Source organism: Lissotriton vulgaris, chromosome 8 (genome assembly GCF_964263255.1).
Source record: "Lissotriton vulgaris chromosome 8, aLisVul1.2, whole genome shotgun sequence".
In the NCBI taxonomy this organism is placed as follows: domain Eukaryota; kingdom Metazoa; phylum Chordata; class Amphibia; order Caudata; family Salamandridae; genus Lissotriton; species Lissotriton vulgaris.
This window is the reverse complement of record NC_141696.1, coordinates 1,531,990,024-1,532,016,641: the sequence shown is the minus strand read 5'-3', so window position 1 is coordinate 1,532,016,641 and position 26,618 is coordinate 1,531,990,024. Positions and strand designations below refer to the sequence as shown.

The following is a 26,618-nucleotide window of genomic DNA, read 5'->3' as shown; positions in this document are numbered from 1 at the left end:
TTTCGGCACAGTTGAGGGGTTCCTTGCTTCTAACAAAATAGATCTTGGAATCAGCTGTAGTACTTTTTTCTCAATCAACATTTTTATCAACTGATCTACAAAATGATCAATTCAACATAGACTTTGCTTTCTGTCCTCCTTTTAAACTTTCTTCCACCTATCTTGCCTTCAGGTTTGACTATGAATGTTTTCCATTTCGTCCTTTTTTGTAAAGTAAACTCTTGTCTGCATCACATTCCACTTCCCCTTGAACACAGATGTCCGTAGTCAGATGACATTGCTTACCTACTCATGCCAAATATATCTGGGTAATATAGTGCTAGTCCATTCAGAGTTAAAAAAACAACTACCTAACCTGGATCCCAAAAATGCTATTTACCCATTGCACCAGTTAACTGGGGAATGATACAGGACTCCTTAAAACATATCTCTACCATATGAGGTTAAAAATCCAGGTCCTGCATCTATTTTGTTAAATGGCTCAAATTAAAGTATGAAGACCCCAGCTATCAGAAGGCCGAAATAGCTCAGTTGGGAGAGCGTTAGACTGAAGATCTAAAGGTCCCTGGTTCAATCCCGGGTTTCGGCACAGTTGCGAGGTTCCTTGCTTCTAACAAAATAGGTCTTGGAATCAGCTGTAGTACTTTTTTCTCTATCAACATTTTTATCAACTGATCTACAAAATGATCAATTCAACATAGACTTTGCTTTCTGTCCTCCTTTTAAACTTTCTTCCACCTATCTTGCCTTCAGGTTTGACTATGAATGTTTTCCATTTTGTCCTTTTTTGTAAAGTAAACTCTTGTCTGCATCACATTCCACTTCCCCTTGAACACAGATGTCAGTAGTCAGATGACATTGCTTACCTACTCATGCCAAATATATCTGGTAATATAGTGCTAGTCCATTCAGAGTTAAAAAAACAACTACCTAACCTGGATCCCAAAAATGCTATTTACCCATTGCACCAGTTAACTGGGGAATGATACAGGACTCCTTAAAACATATCTCTACCATATGAGGTTAAAAATCCAGGTCCTGCATCTATTTTGTTAAATGGTTCAAATTAAAGTATGAAGACCCCAGCTATCAGAAGGCCGAAATAGCTCAGTTGGCCGAGCGTTAGATTGAAGATCTAAAAGTCCCTGGTTCAATCCCGGGTTTCGGCACAGTTGAGAGGTTCCGTGCTTCTAACAAAATAGATCCTGCGATCAGCTGTAGTTTTTTTTCTCTATTCATCAAATTTTTTCCAACTGATCTACAACACAATCAATTTAACATAGACTTTGCTTTATGTCCTCCTTCTAAACTTGCTTCCACCTCTCTTACCTTCAGGTTTGACAATGAATATTTCCCATTTCATGCTTTTTTGTAAAGTAAACTCTTGTCTGCATTACCTTCCACTTCCCCTTGAACACAGATGTCAGTAGTCAGATGACATTGCTTACCTACTCATGCCAAATATATCTGGTTAATATAGTGCTAGTCCATTCATAGTTAAAAAAACAACGACCTAACCTGGATCCAAAAAATGCTATTTATTCATTGCACCAGTTAATTGCGGAATGATACAGGACTCCTTAAAACATATCTCTACCATATGAGGTTAAAAATCCAGGTCCTGCATCTATTTTGTTAAATGGTTTAAATTAAAGTATGAAGACCACAGCTATAAGCAGGCCGAAATAGCTCAGTTGGGAGAGCGTTAGACTGAAGATCTAAAGGTCCCTGGTTCAATCCCGGGTTTCGGCACAGTTGAGAGGTTCCTTGCTTCTAACAAAATAGGTCTTGGAATCAGCTGTAGTACTTTTTCTCTATTCATCAAATTTTTTCCAACTGATCTACAACACAATCAATTTAACATAGACTTTGCTTTATGTCCTCCTTCTAAACTTGCTTCCACCTCTCTTACCTTCAGGTTTGACAATGAATATTTCCCATTTCATGCTTTTTTGTAAAGTAAACTCTTGTCTGCATTACCTTCCACCTCCCCTTGAATACAGATGTCAGTAGTCAGATGACATTGCTTACCTACTCATGCCAAATATATCTGGATCCCAAAAATGCTATTTACCCATTGCACCAGTTAATTGCGGAATGATACAGGACTCCTTAAAACATATCTCACCATATGAGGTTAAAAATCCAGGCCCTGCATCTATTTTGTTAAATGGTTCAAATTAAAGTATGAAGACCCCAGCTATCAGAAGGCCGAAATAGCGCAGTTGGGAGAGCGTTAGACTGAAGATCTAAAGGTCCCTGGTTCAATCCTGGGTTTCGGCACAGTTGAGAGGTTCCTTGCTTCTAACAATATAGGTCTTGGAATCAGCTGTAGTACTTTTTTCTCTATCAACATTTTTATCAACTGATCTACAAAATGATCAATTCAACATAGACTTTGCTTTCTGTCCTCCTTTTAAACTTTCTTCCACCTATCTTGCCTTCAGGTTTGACTATGAATGTTTTCCATTTCGTCCTTTTTTGTAAAGTAAACTCTTGTCTGCATCACATTCCACTTCCCCTTGAACACAGATGTCAGTAGTCAGATGACATTGCTTACCTACTCATGCCAAATATATCTGGGTAATATAGTGCTAGTCCATTCAGAGTTAAAAAAACAACTACCTAACCTGGATCCCAAAAATGCTATTTACCCATTGCACCAGTTAACTGGGGAATGATACAGGACTCCTTAAAACATATCTCTACCATATGAGGTTAAAAATCCAGGTCCTGCATCTATTTTGTTAAATGGTTTAAATTAAAGTATGAAGACCACAGCTATAAGCAGGCCGAAATAGCTCAGTTGGGCGAGCGTTAGACTGAAGATCTAAAGGTCCCTGGTTCAATCCCGGGTTTCGGCACAGTTGAGAGGTTCCTTGCTTCTAACAAAATAGGTCTTGGGATCAGCTGTAGTTCTTTTTCTCTATTCATCAAATTTTTTCCAACTGATCTACAACACAATCAATTTAACATAGACTTTGCTTTATGTCCTCCTTCTAAACTTGCTTCCACCTCTCTTACCTTCAGGTTTGACAATGAATATTTCCCATTTCATGCTTTTTTGTAAAGTAAACTCTTGTCTGCATTACCTTCCACTTCCCCTTGAACACAGATGTCAGTAGTCAGATGACATTGCTTACCTACTCATGCCAAATATATCTGGGTAATATAGTGCTAGTCCATTCAGAGTTAAAAAAACAACTACCTAAACTGGATCCAAAAAATGCTATTTACCCATTGCACCAGTTAATTGCGGAATGATACAGGACTCCTTAAAACATATCTCTACCATATGAGGATAAAAATCCAGGTCCTGCATCTATTTTGTTAAATGGTTTAAATTAAAGTATGAAGACCACAGCTATAAGCAGGCCGAAATAGCTCAGTTGGGAGAGCGTTAGACTGAAGCTCTAAAGGTCCCTGATTCAATCCCGGGTTTCGGCACAGTTGAGAGGTTCCTTGCTTCTAACAAAATAGGTCTTGGAATCAGCTGTAGTACTTTTTCTCTATTCATCAAATTTTTTCCAACTGATCTACAACACAATCAATTTAACATAGACTTTGATTTATGTCCTCCTTCTAAACTTGCTTCCACCTCTCTTACCTTCAGGTTTGACAATGAATATTTCCCATTTCATGCTTTTTTGTAAAGTAAACTCTTGTCTGCATTACCTTCCACTTCCCCTTGAACACAGATGTCAGTAGTCAGATGACATTGCTTACCTACTCATGCCAAATATATCTGGGTAATATAGTGCTAGTCCATTCAGAGTTAAAAAAACAACTACCTAACCTGGATCCCAAAAATGCTATTTACCCATTGCACCAGTTAATTGCGGAATGATACAGGACTCCTTAAAACATATCTCACCATATGAGGTTAAAAATCCAGGTCCTGCATCTATTTTGTTAAATGGTTTAAATTAAAGTATGAAGACCACAGCTATAAGCAGGCCAAAATAGCTAAGCTGGGAGAGCGTTAGACTGAAGATCTAAAGGTCCCTGGTTCAATCCCGGGTTTCGGCACAGTCGAGAGGTTCCTTGCTTCTAACAAAATAGGTCTTGGAATCAGCTGTAGTACTTTTTTCTCTATCAACATTTTTATCAACTGATCTACAAAATGATCAATTCAACATAGACTTTGCTTTCTGTCCTCCTTTTAAACTTTCTTCCACCTATCTTGCCTTCAGGTTTGACTATGAATGTTTTCCATTTTGTCCTTTTTTGTAAAGTAAACTCTTGTCTGCATCACATTCCACTTCCCCTTGAACACAGATGTCAGTAGTCAGATGACATTGCTTACCTACTCATGCCAAATATATCTGGGTAATATAGTGCTAGTCCATTCAGAGTTAAAAAAACAACTACCTAACCTGGATCCCAAAAATGCTATTTACCCATTGCACCAGTTAACTGGGGAATGATACAGGACTCCTTAAAACATATCTCTACCATATGAGGTTAAAAATCCAGGTCCTGCATCTATTTTGTTAAATGGTTCAAATTAAAGTATGAAGACCCCAGCTATCAGAAGGCCGAAATAGCTCAGTTGGCCGAGCGTTAGACTGAAGATCTAAAGGTCCCTGGTTGAATCCCGGGTTTCGGCACAGTTGAGAGGTTCCTTGCTTCTAACAAAATAGGTCTTGGGATCAGCTGTAGTTCTTTTTCTCTATTCATCAAATTTTTTCCAACTGATCTACAACACAATCAATTTAACATAGACTTTGCTTTATGTCCTCCTTCTAAACTTGCTTCCACCTCTCTTACCTTCAGGTTTGACAATGAATATTTCCCATTTCATGCTTTTTTGTAAAGTAAACTCTTGTCTGCATTACCTTCCACTTCCCCTTGAACACAGATGTCAGTAGTCAGATGACATTGCTTACCTACTCATGCCAAATATATCTGGGTAATATAGTGCTAGTCCATTCAGAGTTAAAAAAACAACTACCTAACCTGGATCCAAAAAATGCTATTTACCCATTGCACCAGTTAATTGCGGAATGATACAGGACTCCTTAAAACATATCTCTACCATATGAGGTTAAAAATCCAGGTCCTGCATCTATTTTGTTAAATGGTTTAAATTAAAGCATGAAGACCACAGGTATAAGCAGGCCGAAATAGCTCAGTTGGGAGAGCGTTAGACTGAAGATCTAAAGGTCCCTGGTTCAATCCTGGGTTTCGGCACCGTTGAGAGGTTCCTTGCTTCTAACAAAATAGGTCTTGGAATCAGCTGTAGTACTTTTTCTCTATTCATCAAATTTTTTCCAACTGATCTACAACACAATCAATTTAACATAGACTTTGCTTTATGTCCTCCTTCTAAACTTGCTTCCACCTCTCTTACCTTCAGGTTTGACAATGAATATTTCCCATTTCATGCTTTTTTGTAAAGTAAACTCTTGTCTGCATTACCTTCCACCTCCCCTTGAATACAGATGTCAGTAGTCAGATGACATTGCTTACCTACTCATGCCAAATATATCTGGATCCCAAAAATGCTATTTACCCATTGCACCAGTTAATTGCGGAATGATACAGGACTCCTTAAAACATATCTCACCATATGAGGTTAAAAATCCAGGTCCTGCATCTATTTTGTTAAATGGTTTAAATTAAAGTATGAAGACCACAGCTATAAGCAGGCCGAAATAGCTAAGTTGGGAGAGCGTTAGACTGAAGATCTAAAGGTCCCTGGTTCAATCCCGGGTTTCGGCACAGTTGAGAGGTTCCTTGCTTCTAACAAAATAGATCTTGGAATCAGCTGTTGTACTTTTTTCTCAATCAACATTTTTATCAACTGATCTACAAAATGATCAATTCAATATAGACTTTGATTTCTGTCCTCCTTTTAAACTTTCTTCCACCTATCTTGCCTTCAGGTTTGACTATGAATGTTTTCCATTTCGTCCTTTTTTGTAAAGTAAACTCTTGTCTGCATCACATTCCACTTCCCCTTGAACACAGATGTCAGTAGTCAGATGACATTGCTTACCTACTCATGCCAAATATATCTGGGTAATATAGTGCTAGTCCATTCAGAGTTAAAAAAACAACTACCTAACATGGATCCCAAAAATGCTATTTACCCATTGCACCAGTTAACTGGGGAATGATACAGGACTCCTTAAAACATATCTCTACCATATGAGGTTAAAAATCCAGGTCCTGCATCTATTTTGTTAAATGGTTCAAATTAAAGTATGAAGACCCCAGCTATCAGAAGGCCGAAATAGCTCGGTTGGGAGAGCGTTAGACTGAAGATCTAAAGGTCCCTGGTTCAATCCCGGGTTTCGGCACTGTTGAGAGGTTCCTTGCTTCTAACAAAATAGGTCTTGGAATCAGCTGTAGTACTTTTTTCTCTATCAACATTTTTATCAACTGATCTACAAAATGATCAATTCAACATAGACTTTGCTTTCTGTCCTCCTTTTAAACTTTCTTCCACCTATCTTGCCTTCAGGTTTGACAATGAATGTTTCCCATTTCGTCCTTTTTTGTAAAGTAAACTCTTGTCTGCATCACATTCCACTTCCCCTTGAACACAGATGTCAGTAGTCAGATGACATTGCTTACCTACTCATGCCAAATATATCTAGGTAATATAGTGCTAGTCCATTCAGAGTTAAAAAAACAACTACCTAATCTGGATCCCAAAAATGCTATTTACCCATTGCACCAGTTAACTGGGGAATGATACAGGACTCCTTAAAACATATCTCTACCATATGAGGTTAAAAATCCAGGTCCTGCATCTATTTTGTTAAATGGTTCAAATTAAAGTATGAAGACCCCAGCTATCAGAAGGCCGAACTAGCTCAGTTGGCCGAGCGTTAGACTGAAGATCTAAAGGTCCCTGGTTCAATCCCTGGTTTCGGCGCAGTTGAGAGGTTCCTTGCTTCTAACAAAATAGGTCTTGGGATCAGCTGTAGTTCTTTTTCTCTATTCATCAAATTTTTTCCAACTGATCTACAACACAATCAATTTAACATAGACTTTGCTTTATGTCCTCCTTCTAAACTTGCTTCCACCTCTCTTACCTTCAGGTTTGACAATGAATATTTCCCATTTCATGCTTTTTTGTAAAGTAAACTCTTGTCTGCATTACCTTCCACTTCCCCTTGAACACAGATGTCAGTAGTCAGATGACATTGCTTACCTACTCATGCCAAATATATCTGGGTAATATAGTGCTAGTCCATTCAGAGTTAAAAAAACAACTACCTAACCTGGATCCAAAAAATGCTATTTTCCCATTGCACCAGTTAATTGCGGAATGATACAGGACTCCTTAAAACATATCTCTACCATATGAGGTTAAAAATCCAGGTCCTGCATCTATTTTGTTAAATGGTTTAAATTAAAGTATGAAGACCACAGCTATAAGCAGGCCGAAATAGCTCAGTTGGGAGAGCGTTAGACTGAAGATCTAAAGGTCCCTGGTTCAATCCCGGGTTTCGGCACAGTTGAGAGGTTCCTTGCTTCTAACAAAATAGGTCTTGGAATCAGCTGTAGTACTTTTTTCTCTATCAACATTTTTATCAACTGATCTACAAAATGATCAATTCAACATAGACTTTGCTTTCTGTCCTCCTTTTAAACTTTCTTCCACCTATCTTGCCTTCAGGTTTGACAATGAATGTTTCCCATTTCGTCCTTTTTTGTAAAGTAAACTCTTGTCTGCATCACATTCCACTTCCCCTTGAACACAGATGTCAGTAGTCAGATGACATTGCTTACCTACTCATGCCAAATATATCTAGGTAATATAGTGCTAGTCCATTCAGAGTTAAAAAAAACAACTACCTAACCTGGATCCCAAAAATGCTATTTACCCATTGCACCAGTTAACTGGGGAATGATACAGGCCTCCTTAAAACATATCTCTACCATATGAGGTTAAAAATCCAGGTCCTGCATCTATTTTGTTAAATGGTTTAAATTAAAGTATGAAGACCCCAGCTATAAGCAGGCCGAAATAGCTCAGCTGTGAGAGCGTTAGACTGAAGATCTAAAGGTCCCTGGTTCAATCCTGGGTTTCGGCAGAGTTGAGAGGTTCCTTGCTTCTAACAAAATAGGTCTTGGAATCAGCTGTAGTACTTTTTCTCTATTCATCAAATTTTTTCCAACTGATCTACAACACAATCAATTTAACATAGACTTTGCTTTATGTCCTCCTTCTAAACTTGCTTCCACCTCTCTTACCTTCAGGTTTGACAATGAATATTTCCCATTTCATGCTTTTTTGTAAAGTAAACTCTTGTCTGCATTACCTTCCACTTCCCCTTGAACACAGATGTCAGTAGTCAGATGACATTGCTTACCTACTCATGCCAAATATATCTGGGTAATATAGTGCTAGTCCATTCAGAGTTAAAAAAACAACTACCTAACCTGGATCCCAAAAATGCTATTTACCCATTGCACCAGTTAATTGCGGAATGATACAGGACTCCTTAAAACATATCTCACCATATGAGGTTAAAAATCCAGGTCCTGCATCTATTTTGTTAAATGGTTTAAATTAAAGTATGAAGACCACAGCTATAAGCAGGCCAAAATAGCTAAGCTGGGAGAGCGTTAGACTGAAGATCTAAAGGTACCTGGTTCAATCCCGGGTTTCGGCACAGTTGAGAGGTTCCTTGCTTCTAACAAAATAGGTCTTGGAATCAGCTGTAGTACTTTTTTCTCTATCAACATTTTTATCAACTGATCTACAAAATGATCAATTCAACATAGACTTTGCTTTCTGTCCTCCTTTTAAACTTTCTTCCACCTATCTTGCCTTCAGGTTTGACTATGAATGTTTTCCATTTCGTCCTTTTTTGTAAAGTAAACTCTTGTCTGCATCACATTCCACTTCCCCTTGAACACAGATGTCAGTAGTCAGATGACATTGCTTACCTACTCATGCCAAATATATCTGGGTAATATAGTGCTAGTCCATTCAGAGTTAAAAAAACAACTACCTAACCTGGATCCCAAAAATGCTATTTACCCATTGCACCAGTTAACTGGGGAATGATACAGGACTCCTTAAAACATATCTCTACCATATGAGGTTAAAAATCCAGGTCCTGCATCTATTTTGTTAAATGGTTCAAATTAAAGTATGAAGACCCCAGCTATCAGAAGGCCGAAATAGCTCAGTTGGCCGAGCGTTAGACTGAAGATCTAAAGGTCCCTGGTTGAATCCCGGGTTTCGGCACAGTTGAGAGGTTCCTTGCTTCTAACAAAATAGGTCTTGGGATCAGCTGTAGTTCTTTTTCTCTATTCATCAAATTTTTTCCAACTGATCTACAACACAATCAATTTAACATAGACTTTGCTTTATGTCCTCCTTCTAAACTTGCTTCCACCTCTCTTACCTTCAGGTTTGACAATGAATATTTCCCATTTCATGCTTTTTTGTAAAGTAAACTCTTGTCTGCATTACCTTCCACTTCCCCTTGAACACAGATGTCTCTGTAAAAGACAGGAGAGAAAGTGGCGCACTTCATACAATCCCGAAGAAAAAGCCACCTATAGGGAAATGATCAGGAACTATAAGCTTGCAATTAAATCCTCGCAAGCTGCCTTCTACAATTTTAAAATCACCATGGCAAAATCCAAATCTAAAGAAATTTTTCGCATAGTCAACTCCCTGATCAAACCCCCATCTCCGGTCACAGACAACAATAACTCACCGACCAAGTGCAATGATCTGGCGGAATTCTTCTTCCAAAAAATTAATAAAATTTATCTCTCCTTCCCTAATCCATCCACTGATTCCCCTGGTCAAAACCCGCACTTGACAGTAAATCCGACCAAGTGGTTGGAGTCTCTCCCCCTTATAACATTGGAAACCGTAAAGAAACTGGCACAACAAATAAAATCCGGCTCCCCGTGTGACCCTGCCCCCCCAGGCTCACTAAATCTTGCCAGCGTTGCTATTTTCCCTACGCTCCTGGATCTCATGAACTCCTCTATAACCAGTAGGACGGTCCCTTCAACATGGAAGCACGCTATGGTACGGGCTCTATTGAAGAAACCTTACCTTGACCCGGCCAACCCCAGTAATTATCGCCCGATCTCGTTACTCCCCTGGGCTTCGAAAATTCTGGAGAAACATGTCAATACCACTCTGACAACATTTTTTGAGGAAAACCACCTCCTCGACTCCTCCCAAACAGGTTTTCGTACCAAACATGGGACAGAGACCGCTTTATTGGCAGTGACTGAGGAGGCAAGACGGCTCCTGGATCGAGGAGGATCAGTGGCAGTGATCCTCCTCGACCTAAGTGCCGCATTTGACACGGTACATCACAAAATCTTGCTAACCCGCCTTGCCGACTTAGGAGTGACCGGAGACGCCCTGACATGGTTCAACTCTTTTTTATCTGACAGAACCTTTCAGGTCTTCGACGGCACATCCCGCTCATCAACTCGCCCCCTGGGATGCGGAGTTCCCCAGGGCTCCTCTTTAAGTCCTACGCTCTTCAACGCATACATGAAGCCACTGGCTGAGGTAGTTCGTCCGCATGGTGTCAAGATCATCTCCTATGCGGACGACACCCAGCTGGTGGTCTCCCTTGCTGAGAAGAGCGGCCTCCAGTCGCCACCAGACCTAGCGGCCTGTTTGGAGGATGTAAAGAAGTGGATGATGAGCTCATGCCTAAAGCTAAACGACGATAAAACTGAGCTGATGATCCTGGGCCCAGCCTCCCCCGCCTCCATAGAACTGATCTGGCCATCAAGCATGGGAATGGCCCCACCCCCCAGAGACAACATTAAAAGCTTGGGCGTCTGGCTCGACAAGTCTCTGAGCCTTAACACACAGGCCACTAAGATCTCAGCTACCTGCTTTGGCCTCCTTAGGGTGATTAAGAAAGTCCTTCCCCTCCTCTGTTCTGAGGCCAAACAGATAATTATACAGGGCCTCATCCAATCTCGTTTGGACTTCAATAACGCCCTTTATTTGGGAGCACCAGACTATACCCTACAGAAGCTCCAACGCACCCAGAATTGTGCTGCCAGAGCGCTGCTGGGAATCTCCCGGAGGACTTCAGTAAGAACCGGTTTAAAGACCCTGCACTGGTTACCTGTCAGGGACCGAGTAAAATTTAAATCACTCTGTATCGCCCACCAGACATTCTGGGAAACGGGCCCAGACATCAATCGCCCCCTGATTTCTCCCTACAGGCCCAACAAATCTCTTCGCTCTTCAACAGCATTTTTGGCCGAAATCCCCAGAATACGCAGAGCCAGAGCAGGAGGACGCTCCTTCTCGTATAATGTTTCCAAACTCTGGAACTCCCTCCCTCTGCAGCTGAGGAACAACCCCAACCTGACTACGTTCCGGAAACAGCTAAAAACCCTGCTATTCAATGCCTAAAAGTAACCTTAAGAGTGCTTCTTCTGTTTTAGCGCCTGGACGCCTCAGGGCAGCTGCAGCGCTCTACAAGTCACATTTTCATTTCATTTCATTTCAGTAGTCAGATGACATTGCTTACCTACTCATGCCAAATATATCTGGGTAATATAGTGCTAGTCCATTCAGAGTTAAAAAAACAACTACCTAACCTGGATCCAAAAAATGCTATTTACCCATTGCACCAGTTAATTGCGGAATGATACAGGACTCCTTAAAACATATCTCTACCATATGAGGTTAAAAATCCAGGTCCTGCATCTATTTTGTTAAATGGTTTAAATTAAAGTATGAAGACCACGGGTATAAGCAGGCCGAAATAGCTCAGTTGGGAGAGCGTTAGACTGAAGATCTAAAGGTCCCTGGTTCAATCCCGGGTTTCGGCACAGTTGAGAGGTTCCTTGCTTCTAACAAAATAGGTCTTGGAATCAGCTGTAGTACTTTTTCTCTATTCATCAAATTTTTTCCAACTGATCTACAACACAATCAATTTAACATAGACTTTGCTTTATGTCCTCCTTCTAAACTTGCTTCCACCTCTCTTACCTTCAGGTTTGACAATGAATATTTCCCATTTCATGCTTTTTTGTAAAGTAAACTCTTGTCTGCATTACCTTCCACCTCCCCTTGAATACAGATGTCAGTAGTCAGATGACATTGCTTACCTACTCATGCCAAATATATCTGGATCCCAAAAATGCTATTTACCCATTGCACCAGTTAATTGCGGAATGATACAGGACTCCTTAAAACATATCTCACCATATGAGGTTAAAAATCCAGGTCCTGCATCTATTTTGTTAAATGGTTTAAATTAAAGTATGAAGACCACAGCTATAAGCAGGCCGAAATAGCTAAGTTGGGAGAGCGTTAGACTGAAGATCTAAAGGTCCCTGGTTCAATCCCGGGTTTCGGCACAGTTGAGAGGTTCCTTGCTTCTAACAAAATAGATCTTGGAATCAGCTGTAGTACTTTTTTCTCAATCAACATTTTTATCAACTGATCTACAAAATGATCAATTCAACATAGACTTTGCTTTCTGTCCTCCTTTTAAACTTTCTTCCACCTATCTTGCCTTCAGGTTTGACTATGAATGTTTTCCATTTCGTCCTTTTTTGTAAAGTAAACTCTTGTCTGCATCACATTCCACTTCCCCTTGAACACAGATGTCAGTAGTCAGATGACATTGCTTACCTACTCATGCCAAATATATCTGGGTAATATAGTGCTAGTCCATTCAGAGTTAAAAAAACAACTACCTAACATGGATCCCAAAAATGCTATTTACCCATTGCACCAGTTAACTGGGGAATGATACAGGACTCCTTAAAACATATCTCTACCATATGAGGTTAAAAATCCAGGTCCTGCATCTATTTTGTTAAATGGTTCAAATTAAATTATGAAGACCCCAGCTATCAGAAGGCCGAAATAGCTCAGTTGGGAGAGCGTTAGACTGAAGATCTAAAGGTCCCTGGTTCAATCCCGGGTTTCGGCACAGTTGAGAGGTTCCTTGCTTCTAACAATATAGGTCTTGGAATCAGCTGTAGTACTTTTTTCTCTATCAACATTTTTATCAACTGATCTACAAAATGATCAATTCAACATAGACTTTGCTTTCTGTCCTCCTTTTAAACTTTCTTCCACCTATCTTGCCTTCAGGTTTGACAATGAATGTTTCCCATTTCGTCCTTTTTTGTAAAGTAAACTCTTGTCTGCATCACATTCCACTTCCCCTTGAACACAGATGTCAGTAGTCAGATGACATTGCTTACCTACTCATGCCAAATATATCTGGGTAATATAGTGCTAGTCCATTCAGAGTTAAAAAAACAACTACCTAACCTGGATCCCAAAAATGCTATTTACCCATTGCACCAGTTAACTGGGGAATGATACAGGACTCCTTAAAACATATCTCTACCATATGAGGTTAAAAATCCAGGTCCTGCATCTATTTTGTTAAATGGTTCAAATTAAAGTATGAAGACCCCTGCTATCAGAAGGCCGAAATAGCTCAGTTGGGAGAGCGTTAGACTGAAGATCTAAAGGTCCCTGGTTCAATCCCGGGTTTCTGCACAGTTGAGAGGTTCCTTGCTTCTAACAAAATAGGTCTTGGAATCAGCTGTAGTACTTTTTTCTCTATTAACATTTTTATCAACTGATCTACAAAATGATCAATTCAACATAGACTTTGCTTTCTGTCCTCCTTTTAAACTTTCTTCCACCTATCTTGCCTTCAGGTTTGACTATGAATGTTTTCCATTTCGTCCTTTTTTGTAAAGTAAACTCTTGTCTGCCTCACATTCCACTTCCCCTTGAACACAGATGTCAGTAGTCAGATGACATTGCTTACCTACTCATGCCAAATATATCTGGGTAATATAGTGCTAGTCCATTCAGAGTTAAAAAAACAACTACCTAACCTGGATCCCAAAAATGCTATTTACCCATTGCACCAGTTAACTGGGGAATGATACAGGACTCCTTAAAACATATCTCTACCATATGAGGTTAAAAATCCAGGTCCTGCATCTATTTTGTTAAATGGTTCAAATTAAAGTATGAAGACTCCAGCTATCAGAAGGCCGAAATAGCTCAGTTGGGAGAGCGTTAGACTGAAGATCTAAAGGTCCCTGGTTCAATCCCGGGTTTTGGCACAGTTGAGAGGTTCCTTGCTTATAACAAAATAGGTCTTGGAATCAACTGTAGTACTTTTTCTCTATTCATCAAATTTTTTCCAACTGATCTACAACACAATCAATTTAACATAGACTTTGCTTTATGTACTCCTTCTAAACTTGCTTCCACCTCTCTTACCTTCAGGTTTGACAATGAATATTTCCCATTTCATGCTTTTTTGTAAAGTAAACTCTTGTCTGCATTACCTTCCACTTCCCCTTGAACACAGATGTCAGTAGTCAGATGACATTGCTTACCTACTCATGCCAAATATATCTGGGTAATATAGTGCTAGTCCATTCAGAGTTAAAAAAACAACTACTTAACCTGGATCCAAAAAATGCTATTTACCCATTGTACCAGTTAATTGCGGAATGATACAGGACTCCTTAAAACATATCTCTACCATATGAGGTTAAAAATCCAGGTCCTGCATCTATTTTGTTAAATGGTTTAAATTAAAGTATGAAGACCACAGCTATAAGCAGGCCGAAATAGCTCAGTTGGGAGAGCGTTAGACTGAGGATCTAAAGGTCCCTGGTTCAATCCCGGGTTTCGGCACAGTTGAGAGGTTCCTTGCTTCTAACAAAATAGGTCTTGGAATCAGCTGTAGTACTTTTTCTCTATTCATCAAATTTTTTCCAACTGATCTACAACACAATCAATTTAACATAGACTTTGCTTTATGTCCTCCTTCTAAACTTGCTTCCACCTCTCTTACCTTCAGGTTTGACAATGAATATTTCCCATTTCATGCTTTTTTGTAAAGTAAACTCTTGTCTGCATTACCTTCCACCTCCCCTTGAATACAGATGTCAGTAGTCAGATGACATTGCTTACCTACTCATGCCAAATATATCTGGGTAATATAGTGCTAGTCCATTCAGAGTTAAAAAAACAACTACCTAACCTGGATCCCAAAACTGCTATTTGCCCATTGCACCAGTTAATTGCGGAATGATACAGGACTCCTTAAAACATATCTCTACCATATGAGGTTAAAAATCCAGGTCCTGCATCTATTTTGTTAAATAGTTTAAATTAAAATATGAAGACCACAGCTATAAGCAGGCCGCAATAGCTCAGTTGGGAGAGCGTTAGACTGAAGATCTAAAGGTCCCTGGTTCCATCCCGGGTTTCGGCACAGTTGAGAGGTTCCTTGCTTCTAACAAAATAGGTCTTGGAATCAGCTGTAGTACTTTTTTCTCTATCAACATTTTTATCAACTGATCTACAAAATGATCAATTCAACCTAGACTTTGCTTTCTGTCCTCCTTTTAAACTTTCTTCCACCTATCTTGCCTTCAGGTTTGACAATGAATGTTTCCCATTTCGTCCTTTTTTGTAAAGTAAACTCTTGTCTGCATCACATTCCACTTCCCCTTGAACACAGATGTCAGTAGTCAGATGACATTGCTTACCTACTCATGCCAAATATATCTGGGTAATATAGTGCTAGTCCATTCAGAGTTAAAAAAACAACTACCTAACCTGGATCCAAAAAATGTTATTTACCCATTGCACCAGTTAATTGCGGAATGATACAGGACTCCTTAAAACATATCTCTACCATATGAGGTTAAAAATCCAGGTCCTGCATCTATTTTGTTAAATGGTTTAAATTAAAGTATGAAGACCACAGCTATAAGCAGGCCGAAATAGCTCAGTTGGGAGAGCGTTAGACTGAAGATCTAAAGGTCCCTGGTTCAATCCTGGGTGTCGGCACAGTTGAGAGGTGCCTTGCTTCTAACAAAATAGGTCTTGGAATCAGCTGTAGTACTTTTTCTCTATTCATCAAATTTTTTCCAACTGATCTACAACACAATCAATTTAACATAGACTTTGCTTTATGTCCTCCTTCTAAACTTGCTTCCACCTCTCTTACCTTCAGGTTTGACAATGAATATTTCCCATTTCATGCTTTTTTGTAAAGTAAACTCTTGTCTGCATTACCTTCCACCTCCCCTTGAATACAGATGTCAGTAGTCAGATGACATTGCTTACCTACTCATGCCAAATATATCTGGGTAATATAGTGCTAGTCCATTCAGAGTTAAAAAAACAACTACCTAACCTGGATCCCAAAACTGCTATTTGCCCATTGCACCAGTTAATTGCGGAATGATACAGGACTCCTTAAAACATATCTCTACCATATGAGGTTAAAAATCCAGGTCCTGCATCTATTTTGTTAAATGGTTTAAATTAAAGTATGAAGACCACAGCTATAAGCAGGCCGCAATAGCTCAGTTGGTAGAGCGTTAGTCTGAAGATCTAAAGGTCCCTGGTTCAATCCCGGGTTTCGGCACAGTTGAGAGGTTCCTTGCTTCTAACAAAATAGGTCTTGGAATCAGCTGTGGTACTTTTTTCTCTATCAACATTTTTATCAACTGATCTACAAAATGATCAATTCAACATAGACTTTGCTTTCTGTCCTCCTTTTAAACTTTCTTCCACCTATCTTGCCTTCAGGTTTGACAATGAATGTTTCCCATTTCGTCCTTTTTTGTAAAGTAAACTCTTGTCTGCATCACATTCCACTTCCCCTTGAACACAGATGTCAGTAGTCAGATGACATTGCTTACCTACTCCTGCCAAATATATCTAGGTAATATAGTGCTAGTCCATTTCGAGTTAAAAAAACAACTACCTAACCTGGATCCCAAAAATGCTATTTACCCATTGCACCAGTTAACTGGGGAATGATACAGGACTCCTTAAAACATATCTCTACCATATGAGGTTAAAAAGTCCAGGTCCTGCATCTATTTTGTTAAATGGTTTAAATTAAAGTATGAAGACCACAGCTATAAGCAGGCCGAAATAGCTCAGTTGGGAGAGCGTTAGACTGAAGATCTAAAGGTCCCTGATTCAATCCCGGGTTTTGGCACAGTTGAGAGGTTCCTTGCTTCTAACAAAATAGGTCTTGGAATCAGCTGTAGTACTTTTTCTCTATTCATCAAATTTTTTCCAACTGATCTACAACACAATCAATTTAACATAGACTTTGATTTATGTCCTCCTTCTAAACTTGCTTCCACCTCTCTTACCTTCAGGTTTGACAATGAATATTTCCCATTTCATGCTTTTTTGTAAAGTAAACTCTTGTCTGCATTACCTTCCACTTCCCCTTGAACACAGATGTCAGTAGTCAGATGACATTGCTTACCTACTCATGCCAAATATATCTGGGTAATATAGTGCTAGTCCATTCAGAGTTAAAAAAACAACTACCTAACCTGGATCCCAAAAATGCTATTTACCCATTGCACCAGTTAATTGCGGAATGATACAGGACTCCTTAAAACATATCTCACCATATGAGGTTAAAAATCCAGGTCCTGCATCTATTTTGTTAAATGGTTTAAATTAAAGTATGAAGACCACAGCTATAAGCAGGCCAAAATAGCTAAGCTGGGAGAGCGTTAGACTAAAGGTCCCTGGTTCAATCCCGGCTTTCGGCACAGTTGAGAGGTTCCTTGCTTCTAACAATATAGGTCTTGGAATTAGCTGTAGTACTTTTTTCTCTATCAACATTTTTATCAACTGATCTACAAAATGATCAATTCAACATAGACTTTGCTTTCTGTCCTCCTTTTAAACTTTCTTCCACCTATCTTGCCTTCAGGTTTGACTATGAATGTTTTCCATTTCGTCTTTTTTTGTAAAGTAAACTCTTGTCTGCATCACATTCCACTTCCCCTTGAACACAGATGTCAGTAGTCAGATGACATTGCTTACCTACTCATGCCAAATATATCTGGGTAATATAGTGCTAGTCCATTCAGAGTTAAAAAAACAACTACCTAACCTGGATCCCAAAAATGCTATTTACCCATTGCACCAGTTAACTGGGGAATGATACAGGACTCCTTAAAACATATCTCTACCATATGAGGTTAAAAATCCAGGTCCTGCATCTATTTTGTTAAATGGTTTAAATTAAAGTATGAAGACCACAGCTATAAGCAGGCCGAAATAGCTCAGTTGGGAGAGCGTTAGACTGAAGATCTAAAGGTCCCTGGTTCAATCCCGGGTTTCGGCACAGTTGAGAGGTTCCTTGCTTCTAACAAAATAGGTCTTGGAATCAGCTGTATTACTTTTTCTCTATTCATCAAATTTTTTCCAACTGATCTACAACACAATCAATTTAACATAGACTTTGCTTTATGTCCTCCTTCTAAACTTGCTTCCACCTCTCTTACCTTCAGGTTTGACAATGAATATTTCCCATTTCATGCTTTTTTGTAAAGTAAACTCTTGTCTGCAATACCTTCCACCTCCCCTTGAACACAGATGTCAGTAGTCAGATGACATTGCTTACCTACTCATGCCAAATATATCTGGGTAATATAGTGCTAGTCCATTCAGAGTTAAAAAAACAACTACCTAACCTGGATCCAAAAAATGTTATTTACCCATTGCACCAGTTAATTGCGGAATGATACAGGACTCCTTAAAACATATCTCTACCATATGAGGTTAAAAATCCAGGTCCTGCATCTATTTTGTTAAATGGTTTAAATTAAAGTATGAAGACCACAGCTATAAGCAGGCCGAAATAGCTCAGTTGGGAGAGCGTTAGACTGAAGATCTAAAGGTCCCTGGTTCAATCCCGGGTTTCGGCACAGTTGAGAGGTTCCTTGCTTCTAACAAAATAGGTCTTGGAATCAGCTGTAGTACTTTTTCTCTATTCATCAAATTTTTTCCAACTGATCTACAACACAATCAATTTAACATAGACTTTGCTTTATGTCCTCCTTCTAAACTTGCTTCCACCTCTCTTACCTTCAGGTTTGACAATGAATATTTCCCATTTCATGCTTTTTTGTAAAGTAAACTCTTGTCTGCATTACCTTCCACCTCCCCTTGAATACAGATGTCAGTAGTCAGATGACATTGCTTACCTACTCATGCCAAATATATCTGGGTAATATAGTGCTAGTCCATTCAGAGTTAAAAAAACAACTACCTAACCTGGATCCCAAAACTGCTATTTGCCCATTGCACCAGTTAATTGCGGAATGATACAGGACTCCTTAAAACATATCTCTACCATATGAGGTTAAAAATCCAGGTCCTGCATCTATTTTGTTAAATGGTTTAAATTAAAGTATGAAGACCACAGCTACAAGCAGGCCGCAATAGCTCAGTTGGGAGAGTGTTAGACTGAAGATCTAAAGGTCCCTGGTTCAATCCCGGGTTTCGGCACAGTTGAGAGGTTCCTTGCTTCTAACAAAATAGGTCTTGGAATCAGCTGTAGTACTTTTTCTCTATCAACATTTTTATCAACTGATCTACAAAATGATCAATTCAACATAGACTTTGGTTTCTGTCCTCCTTTTAAACTTTCTTCCACCTATCTTGCCTTCAGGTTTGACAATGAATGTTTCCCATTTCGTCCTTTTTTGTAAAGTAAACTCTTGTCTGCATCACATTCCACTTCCCCTTGAACACAGATGTCAGTAGTCAGATGACATTGCTTACCTACTCATGCCAAATATATCTAGGTAATATAGTGCTAGTCCCTTCAGAGTTAAAAAAACAACTACCTAACCTGGATCCCAAAAATGCTATTTACCCATTGCACCAGTTAACTGGGGAATGATACAGGACTCCTTAAAACATATCTCTACCATATGAGCTTAAAAATCCAGGTCCTGCATCTATTTTGTTAAATGGTTCAAATTAAAGTATGAAGACCCCAGGTATCAGAAGGCCAAAATAGCTCAGTTGGGAGAGCGTTAGACTGAAGATCTAAAGGTCCCTGGTTCAATCCTGGGTTTCGGCACAGTTGAGAGGTTCCTTGCTTGTAACAAAATAGGTCTTGGAATCAGCTGTAGTACTTTTTCTCTATTCATCAAATTTTTTCCAACTGATCTACAACACAATCAATTTAACATAGACTTTGCTTTATATCCTCCTTCTAAACTTGCTTCCACCTCTCTTACCTTCAGGTTTGACAATGAATATTTCCCATTTCATGCTTTTTTGTAAAGTAAACTCTTGTCTGCATTACCTTCCACTTCCCCTTGAACACAGATGTCAGTAGTCAGATGACATTGCTTACCTACTCATGCCAAATATATCTGGGTAATATAGTGCTAGTCCATTCAGAGTTAAAAAAACAACTACCTAACCTGGATCCCAAAAATGCTATTTACCCATTGCACCAGTTAATTGCGGAATGATACAGGACTCCTTAAAACATATCTCACCATATGAGGTTAAAAATCCAGGTCCTGCATCTATTTTGTTAAATCGTTTAAATTAAAGTATGAAGACCACAGCTATAAGCAGGCCGAAACAGCTAAGTTGGGAGAGCGTTAGACTGGAGATCTAAAGGTCCCTGGTTCAATCCCGGGTTTCGGCACAGTTGAGAGGTTCCTTGCTTCTAACAAAATAGGTCTTGGAATCATCTGTAGTACTTTTTTCTCTATCAACATTTTTATCAACTGATCTACAAAATGATCAATTCAACATAGACTTTGCTTTCTGTCCTCCTTTTAAACTTTCTTCCACCTATCTTGCCTTCAGGTTTGACTATGAATGTTTTCCATTTCGTCCTTTTTTGTAAAGTAAACTCTTGTCTGCATCACATTCCACTTCCCCTTGAACACAGATGTCAGTAGTCAGATGACATTGCTTACCTACTCATGCCAAATATATCTGGGTAATATAGTGCTAGTCCATTCAGAGTTAAAAAAAACAACTACCTAACCTGGATCCCAAAAATGCTATTTACCCATTGCACCAGTTAACTGGGGAATGATACAGGACTCCTTAAAACATATCTCTACCATATGAGGTTAAAAATCCAGGTCCTGCATCTATTTTGTTAAATGGTTTAAATTAAAGTATGAAGACCACAGCTATAAGCAAGCCGAAATAGCTCAGTTGGGAGAGCGTTAGACTGAAGATCTAAAGGTCCCTGGTTCAATCCCGGGTTTCGGCACAGTTGAGAGGTTCCTTGCTTCTAACAAAATAGGTCTTGGAATCAGCTGTAGTACTTTTTCTCTATTCATCAAATTTTTTCCAACTGATCAACAACACAATCAATTTAACATAGACTTTGCTTTATGTCCTCCTTCTAAACTTGCTTCCACCTCTCTTTCCTTCAGGTTTGACAATGAATATTTCCCATTTCATGCTTTTTTGTAAAGTAAACTCTTGTCTGCATTACCTTCCACCTCCCCTTGAATACAGATGTCAGTAGTCAGATGACATTGCTTACCTACTCATGCCAAATATATCTGGGTAATATAGTGCTAGTCCATTCAGAGTTAAAAAAACAACTACCTAACCTGGATCCCAAAACTGCTATTTGCCCATTGCACCAGTTAATTGCGGAATGATACAGGACTCCTTAAAACATATCTCTACCATATGAGGTTAAAAATCCAGGTCCTGCATCTATTTTGTTAAATAGTTTAAATTAAAGTATGAAGACCACAGCTATAAGCAGGCCGCAATAGCTCAGTTGGGAGAGCGTTAGACTGAAGATCTAAAGGTCCCTGGTTCCATCCCGGGTTTCGGCACAGTTGAGAGGTTCCTTGCTTCTAACAAAATAGGTCTTGGAATCAGCTGTAGTACTTTTTTCTCTATCAACATTTTTATCAACTGATCTACAAAATGATCAATTCAACCTAGACTTTGCTTTCTGTCCTCCTTTTAAACTTTCTTCCACCTATCTTGCCTTCAGGTTTGACAATGAATGTTTCCCATTTCGTCCTTTTTTGTAAAGTAAACTCTTGTCTGCATCACATTCCACTTCCCCTTGAACACAGATGTCAGTAGTCAGATGACATTGCTTACCTACTCATGCCAAATATATCTGGGTAATATAGTGCTAGTCCATTCAGAGTTAAAAAAACAACTACCTAACCTGGATCCAAAAAATGTTATTTACCCATTGCACCAGTTAATTGCGGAATGATACAGGACTCCTTAAAACATATCTCTACCATATGAGGTTAAAAATCCAGGTCCTGCATCTATTTTGTTAAATGGTTTAAATTAAAGTATGAAGACCACAGCTATAAGCAGGCCGAAATAGCTCAGTTGGCAGAGCGTTAGACTGAAGATCTAAAGGTCGCTGGTTCAATCCGGGGTTTCGGCACAGTTGAGAGGTGCCTTGCTTCTAACAAAATAGGTCTTGGAATCAGCTGTAGTACTTTTTCTCTATTCATCAAATTTTTTCCAACTGATCTACAACACAATCAATTTAACATAGACTTTGCTTTATGTCCTCCTTCTAAACTTGCTTCCACCTCTCTTACCTTCAGGTTTGACAATGAATATTTCCCATTTCATGCTTTTTTGTAAAGTAAACTCTTGTCTGCATTACCTTCCACCTCCCCTTGAATACAGATGTCAGTAGTCAGATGACATTGCTTACCTACTCATGCCAAATATATCTGGGTAATATAGTGCTAGTCCATTCAGAGTTAAAAAAACAACTACCTAACCTGGATCCCAAAACTGCTATTTGCCCATTGCACCAGTTAATTGCGGAATGATACAGGACTCCTTAAAACATATCTCTACCATATGAGGTTAAAAATCCAGGTCCTGCATCTATTTTGTTAAATGGTTTAAATTAAAGTATGAATACCACAGATATAAGCAGGCCGCAATAGCTCAGTTGGTAGAGCGTTAGTCTGAAGATCTAAAGGTCCCTGGTTCAATCCCGGGTTTCGGCACAGTTGAGAGGTTCCTTGCTTCTAACAAAATAGGTCTTGGAATCAGCTGTGGTACTTTTTTCTCTATCAACATTTTTATCAACTGATCTACAAAATGATCAATTCAACATAGACTTTGCTTTCTGTCCTCCTTTTAAACTTTCTTCCACCTATCTTGCCTTCAGGTTTGACAATGAATGTTTCCCATTTCGTCCTTTTTTGTAAAGTAAACTCTTGTCTGCATCACATTCCACTTCCCCTTGAACACAGATGTCAGTAGTCAGATGACATTGCTTACCTACTCCTGCCAAATATATCTAGGTAATATAGTGCTAGTCCATTTCGAGTTAAAAAAACAACTACCTAACCTGGATCCCAAAAATGCTATTTACCCATTGCACCAGTTAACTGGGGAATGATACAGGACTCCTTAAAACATATCTCTACCATATGAGGTTAAAAAGTCCAGGTCCTGCATCTATTTTGTTAAATGGTTTAAATTAAAGTATGAAGACCACAGCTATAAGCAGGCCGAAATAGCTCAGTTGGGAGAGCGTTAGACTGAAGATCTAAAGGTCCCTGATTCAATCCCGGGTTTTGGCACAGTTGAGAGGTTCCTTGCTTCTAACAAAAAAGGTCTTGGAATCAGCTGTAGTACTTTTTCTCTATTCATCAAATTTTTTCCAACTGATCTACAACACAATCAATTTAACATAGACTTTGATTTATGTCCTCCTTCTAAACTTGCTTCCACCTCTCTTACCTTCAGGTTTGACAATGAATATTTCCCATTTCATGCTTTTTTGTAAAGTAAACTCTTGTCTGCATTACCTTCCACTTCCCCTTGAACACAGATGTCAGTAGTCAGATGACATTGCTTACCTACTCATGCCAAATATATCTGGGTAATATAGTGCTAGTCCATTCAGAGTTAAAAAAACAACTACCTAACCTGGATCCCAAAAATGCTATTTACCCATTGCACCAGTTAATTGCGGAATGATACAGGACTCCTTAAAACATATCTCACCATATGAGGTTAAAAATCCAGGTCCTGCATCTATTTTGTTAAATGGTTTAGATTAAAGTATGAAGACCACAGCTATAAGCAGGCCAAAATAGCTAAGCTGGGAGAGCGTTAGACTAAAGGTCCCTGGTTCAATCCCGGGTTTCGGCACAGTTGAGAGGTTCCTTGCTTCTAACAATATAGGTCTTGGAATTAGCTGTAGTACTTTTTTCTCTATCAACATTTTTATCAACTGATCTACAAAATGATCAATTCAACATAGACTTTGCTTTCTGTCCTCCTTTTAAACTTTCTTCCACCTATCTTGCCTTCAGGTTTGACTATGAATGTTTTCCATTTCGTCTTTTTTTGTAAAGTAAACTCTTGTCTGCATCACATTCCACTTCCCCTTGAACACAGATGTCAGTAGTCAGATGACATTGCTTACCTACTCATGCCAAATATATCTGGGTAATATAGTGCTAGTCCATTCAGAGTTAAAAAAACAACTACCTAACCTGGATCCCAAAAATGCTATTTACCCATTGCACCAGTTAACTGGGGAATGATACTGGACTCCTTAAAACATATCTCTACCATATGAGGTTAAAAATCCAGGTCCTGCATCTATTTTGTTAAATGGTTTAAATTAAAGTATGAAGACCACAGCTATAAGCAGGCCGAAATAGCTCAGTTGGGAGAGCGTTAGACTGAAGATCTAAAGGTCCCTGGTTCAATCCCGGGTTTCGGCACAGTTGAGAGGTTCCTTGCTTCTAACAAAATAGGTCTTGGAATCAGCTGTATTACTTTTTCTCTATTCATCAAATTTTTTCCAACTGATCTACAACACAATCAATTTAACATAGACTTTGCTTTATGTCCTCCTTCTAAACTTGCTTCCACCTCTCTTACCTTCAGGTTTGACAATGAATATTTCCCATTTCATGCTTTTTTGTAAAGTAAACTCTTGTCTGCATTACCTTCCACCTCCCCTTGAACACAGATGTCAGTAGTCAGATGACATTGCTTACCTACTCATGCCAAATATATCTGGGTAATATAGTGCTAGTCCATTCAGAGTTAAAAAAACAACTACCTAACCTGGATCCAAAAAATGTTATTTACCCATTGCACCAGTTAATTGCGGAATGATACAGGACTCCTTAAAACATATCTCTACCATATGAGGTTAAAAATCCAGGTCCTGCATCTATTTTGTTAAATGGTTTAAATTAAAGTATGAAGACCACAGCTATAAGCAGGCCGAAATAGCTCAGTTGGGAGAGCGTTAGACTGAAGATCTAAAGGTCCCTGGTTCAATCCCGGGTTTCGGCACAGTTGAGAGGTTCCTTGCTTCTAAAAAAATAGGTCTTGGAATCAGCTGTAGTACTTTTTCTCTATTCATCAAATTTTTTCCAACTGATCTACAACACAATCAATTTAACATAGACTTTGCTTTATGTCCTCCTTCTAAACTTGCTTCCACCTCTCTTACCTTCAGGTTTGACAATGAATATTTCCCATTTCATGCTTTTTTGTAAAGTAAACTCTTGTCTGCATTACCTTCCACCTCCCCTTGAATACAGATGTCAGTAGTCAGATGACATTGCTTACCTACTCATGCCAAATATATCTGGGTAATATAGTGCTAGTCCATTCAGAGTTAAAAAAACAACTACCTAACCTGGATCCCCAAACTGCTATTTGCCCATTGCACCAGTTAATTGCGGAATGATACAGGACTCCTTAAAACATATCTCTACCATATGAGGTTAAAAATCCAGGTCCTGCATCTATTTTGTTAAATGGTTCAAATTAAAGTATGAAGACCCCAGCTATCAGAAGGCCGAAATAGCTCAGTTGGGAGAGCGTTAGACTGAAGATCTAAAGGTCCCTGGTTCAATCCCGGGTTTCGGCACAGTTGAGAGGTTCCTTGCTTCTAACAAAATAGGTCTTGGAATCATCTGTAGTACTTTTTTCTCTATCAACATTTTTATCAACTGATCTACAAAATGATCAATTCAACATAGACTTTGCTTTCTGTCCTCCTTTTAAACTTTCTTCCACCTATCTTGCCTTCAGGTTTGACTATGAATGTTTTCCATTTCGTCCTTTTTTGTAAAGTAAACTCTTGTCTGCATCACATTCCACTTCCCCTTGAACACAGATGTCAGTAGTCAGATGACATTGCTTACCTACTCATGCCAAATATATCTGGGTAATATAGTGCTAGTCCATTCAGAGTTAAAAAAACAACTACCTAACCTGGATCCCAAAAATGCTATTTACCCATTGCACCAGTTAACTGGGGAATGATACAGGACTCCTTAAAACATATCTCTACCATATGAGGTTAAAAATCCAGGTCCTGCATCTATTTTGTTAAATGGTTTAAATTAAAGTATGAAGACCACAGCTATAAGCAGGCCGAAATAGCTCAGTTGGGAGAGCGTTAGACTGAAGATCTAAAGGTCCCTGGTTCAATCCCGGGTTTCGGCACAGTTGAGAGGTTCCTTGCTTCTAACAAAATAGGTCTTGGAATCAGCTGTAGTACTTTTTCTCTATTCATCAAATTTTTTCCAACTGATCAACAACACAATCAATTTAACATAGACTTTGCTTTATGTCCTCCTTCTAAACTTGCTTCCACCTCTCTTACCTTCAGGTTTGACAATGAATATTTCCCATTTCATGCTTTTTTGTAAAGTAAACTCTTGTCTGCATTACCTTCCACCTCCCCTTGAATACAGATGTCAGTAGTCAGATGACATTGCTTACCTACTCATGCCAAATATATCTGGGTAATATAGTGCTAGTCCATTCAGAGTTAAAA

The 26,618-nt window shown here is 39.0% G+C and overlaps 15 non-coding genes across 15 annotated transcripts; all 15 read left to right on the top strand.

The window, feature by feature from the left end:
- The first annotated feature begins 516 nt into the window (after positions 1 to 516).
- TRNAF-GAA (transfer RNA phenylalanine (anticodon GAA)) lies at positions 517 to 589 on the top strand. The gene has a single exon. It is a non-coding gene; the product is annotated as a tRNA-Phe (tRNA).
- Positions 590 to 1,679: 1,090 nt separating this feature from the next.
- Positions 1,680 to 1,752, top strand: TRNAF-GAA (transfer RNA phenylalanine (anticodon GAA)). The gene has a single exon. It is a non-coding gene; the product is annotated as a tRNA-Phe (tRNA).
- Positions 1,753 to 7,396: 5,644 nt separating this feature from the next.
- On the top strand, positions 7,397 to 7,469 carry TRNAF-GAA (transfer RNA phenylalanine (anticodon GAA)). The gene has a single exon. It is a non-coding gene; the product is annotated as a tRNA-Phe (tRNA).
- A 4,260-nt stretch (positions 7,470 to 11,729) lies between these two features.
- TRNAF-GAA (transfer RNA phenylalanine (anticodon GAA)) lies at positions 11,730 to 11,802 on the top strand. Its single transcript has one exon. It is a non-coding gene; the product is annotated as a tRNA-Phe (tRNA).
- A 1,039-nt stretch (positions 11,803 to 12,841) lies between these two features.
- TRNAF-GAA (transfer RNA phenylalanine (anticodon GAA)) lies at positions 12,842 to 12,914 on the top strand. The gene has a single exon. It is a non-coding gene; the product is annotated as a tRNA-Phe (tRNA).
- A 1,089-nt stretch (positions 12,915 to 14,003) lies between these two features.
- Positions 14,004 to 14,076, top strand: TRNAF-GAA (transfer RNA phenylalanine (anticodon GAA)). Its single transcript has one exon. It is a non-coding gene; the product is annotated as a tRNA-Phe (tRNA).
- Positions 14,077 to 14,586: 510 nt separating this feature from the next.
- Positions 14,587 to 14,659, top strand: TRNAL-GAG (transfer RNA leucine (anticodon GAG)). Its single transcript has one exon. It is a non-coding gene; the product is annotated as a tRNA-Leu (tRNA).
- Positions 14,660 to 18,070: 3,411 nt separating this feature from the next.
- TRNAF-GAA (transfer RNA phenylalanine (anticodon GAA)) lies at positions 18,071 to 18,143 on the top strand. The gene has a single exon. It is a non-coding gene; the product is annotated as a tRNA-Phe (tRNA).
- A 510-nt stretch (positions 18,144 to 18,653) lies between these two features.
- TRNAF-GAA (transfer RNA phenylalanine (anticodon GAA)) lies at positions 18,654 to 18,726 on the top strand. Its single transcript has one exon. It is a non-coding gene; the product is annotated as a tRNA-Phe (tRNA).
- A 1,672-nt stretch (positions 18,727 to 20,398) lies between these two features.
- On the top strand, positions 20,399 to 20,471 carry TRNAS-GGA (transfer RNA serine (anticodon GGA)). Its single transcript has one exon. It is a non-coding gene; the product is annotated as a tRNA-Ser (tRNA).
- Positions 20,472 to 20,980: 509 nt separating this feature from the next.
- TRNAF-GAA (transfer RNA phenylalanine (anticodon GAA)) lies at positions 20,981 to 21,053 on the top strand. The gene has a single exon. It is a non-coding gene; the product is annotated as a tRNA-Phe (tRNA).
- A 3,411-nt stretch (positions 21,054 to 24,464) lies between these two features.
- Positions 24,465 to 24,537, top strand: TRNAF-GAA (transfer RNA phenylalanine (anticodon GAA)). The gene has a single exon. It is a non-coding gene; the product is annotated as a tRNA-Phe (tRNA).
- Positions 24,538 to 25,047: 510 nt separating this feature from the next.
- TRNAF-GAA (transfer RNA phenylalanine (anticodon GAA)) lies at positions 25,048 to 25,120 on the top strand. The gene has a single exon. It is a non-coding gene; the product is annotated as a tRNA-Phe (tRNA).
- A 510-nt stretch (positions 25,121 to 25,630) lies between these two features.
- TRNAF-GAA (transfer RNA phenylalanine (anticodon GAA)) lies at positions 25,631 to 25,703 on the top strand. Its single transcript has one exon. It is a non-coding gene; the product is annotated as a tRNA-Phe (tRNA).
- A 508-nt stretch (positions 25,704 to 26,211) lies between these two features.
- On the top strand, positions 26,212 to 26,284 carry TRNAF-GAA (transfer RNA phenylalanine (anticodon GAA)). The gene has a single exon. It is a non-coding gene; the product is annotated as a tRNA-Phe (tRNA).
- The last annotated feature ends 334 nt before the right edge of the window (positions 26,285 to 26,618 follow it).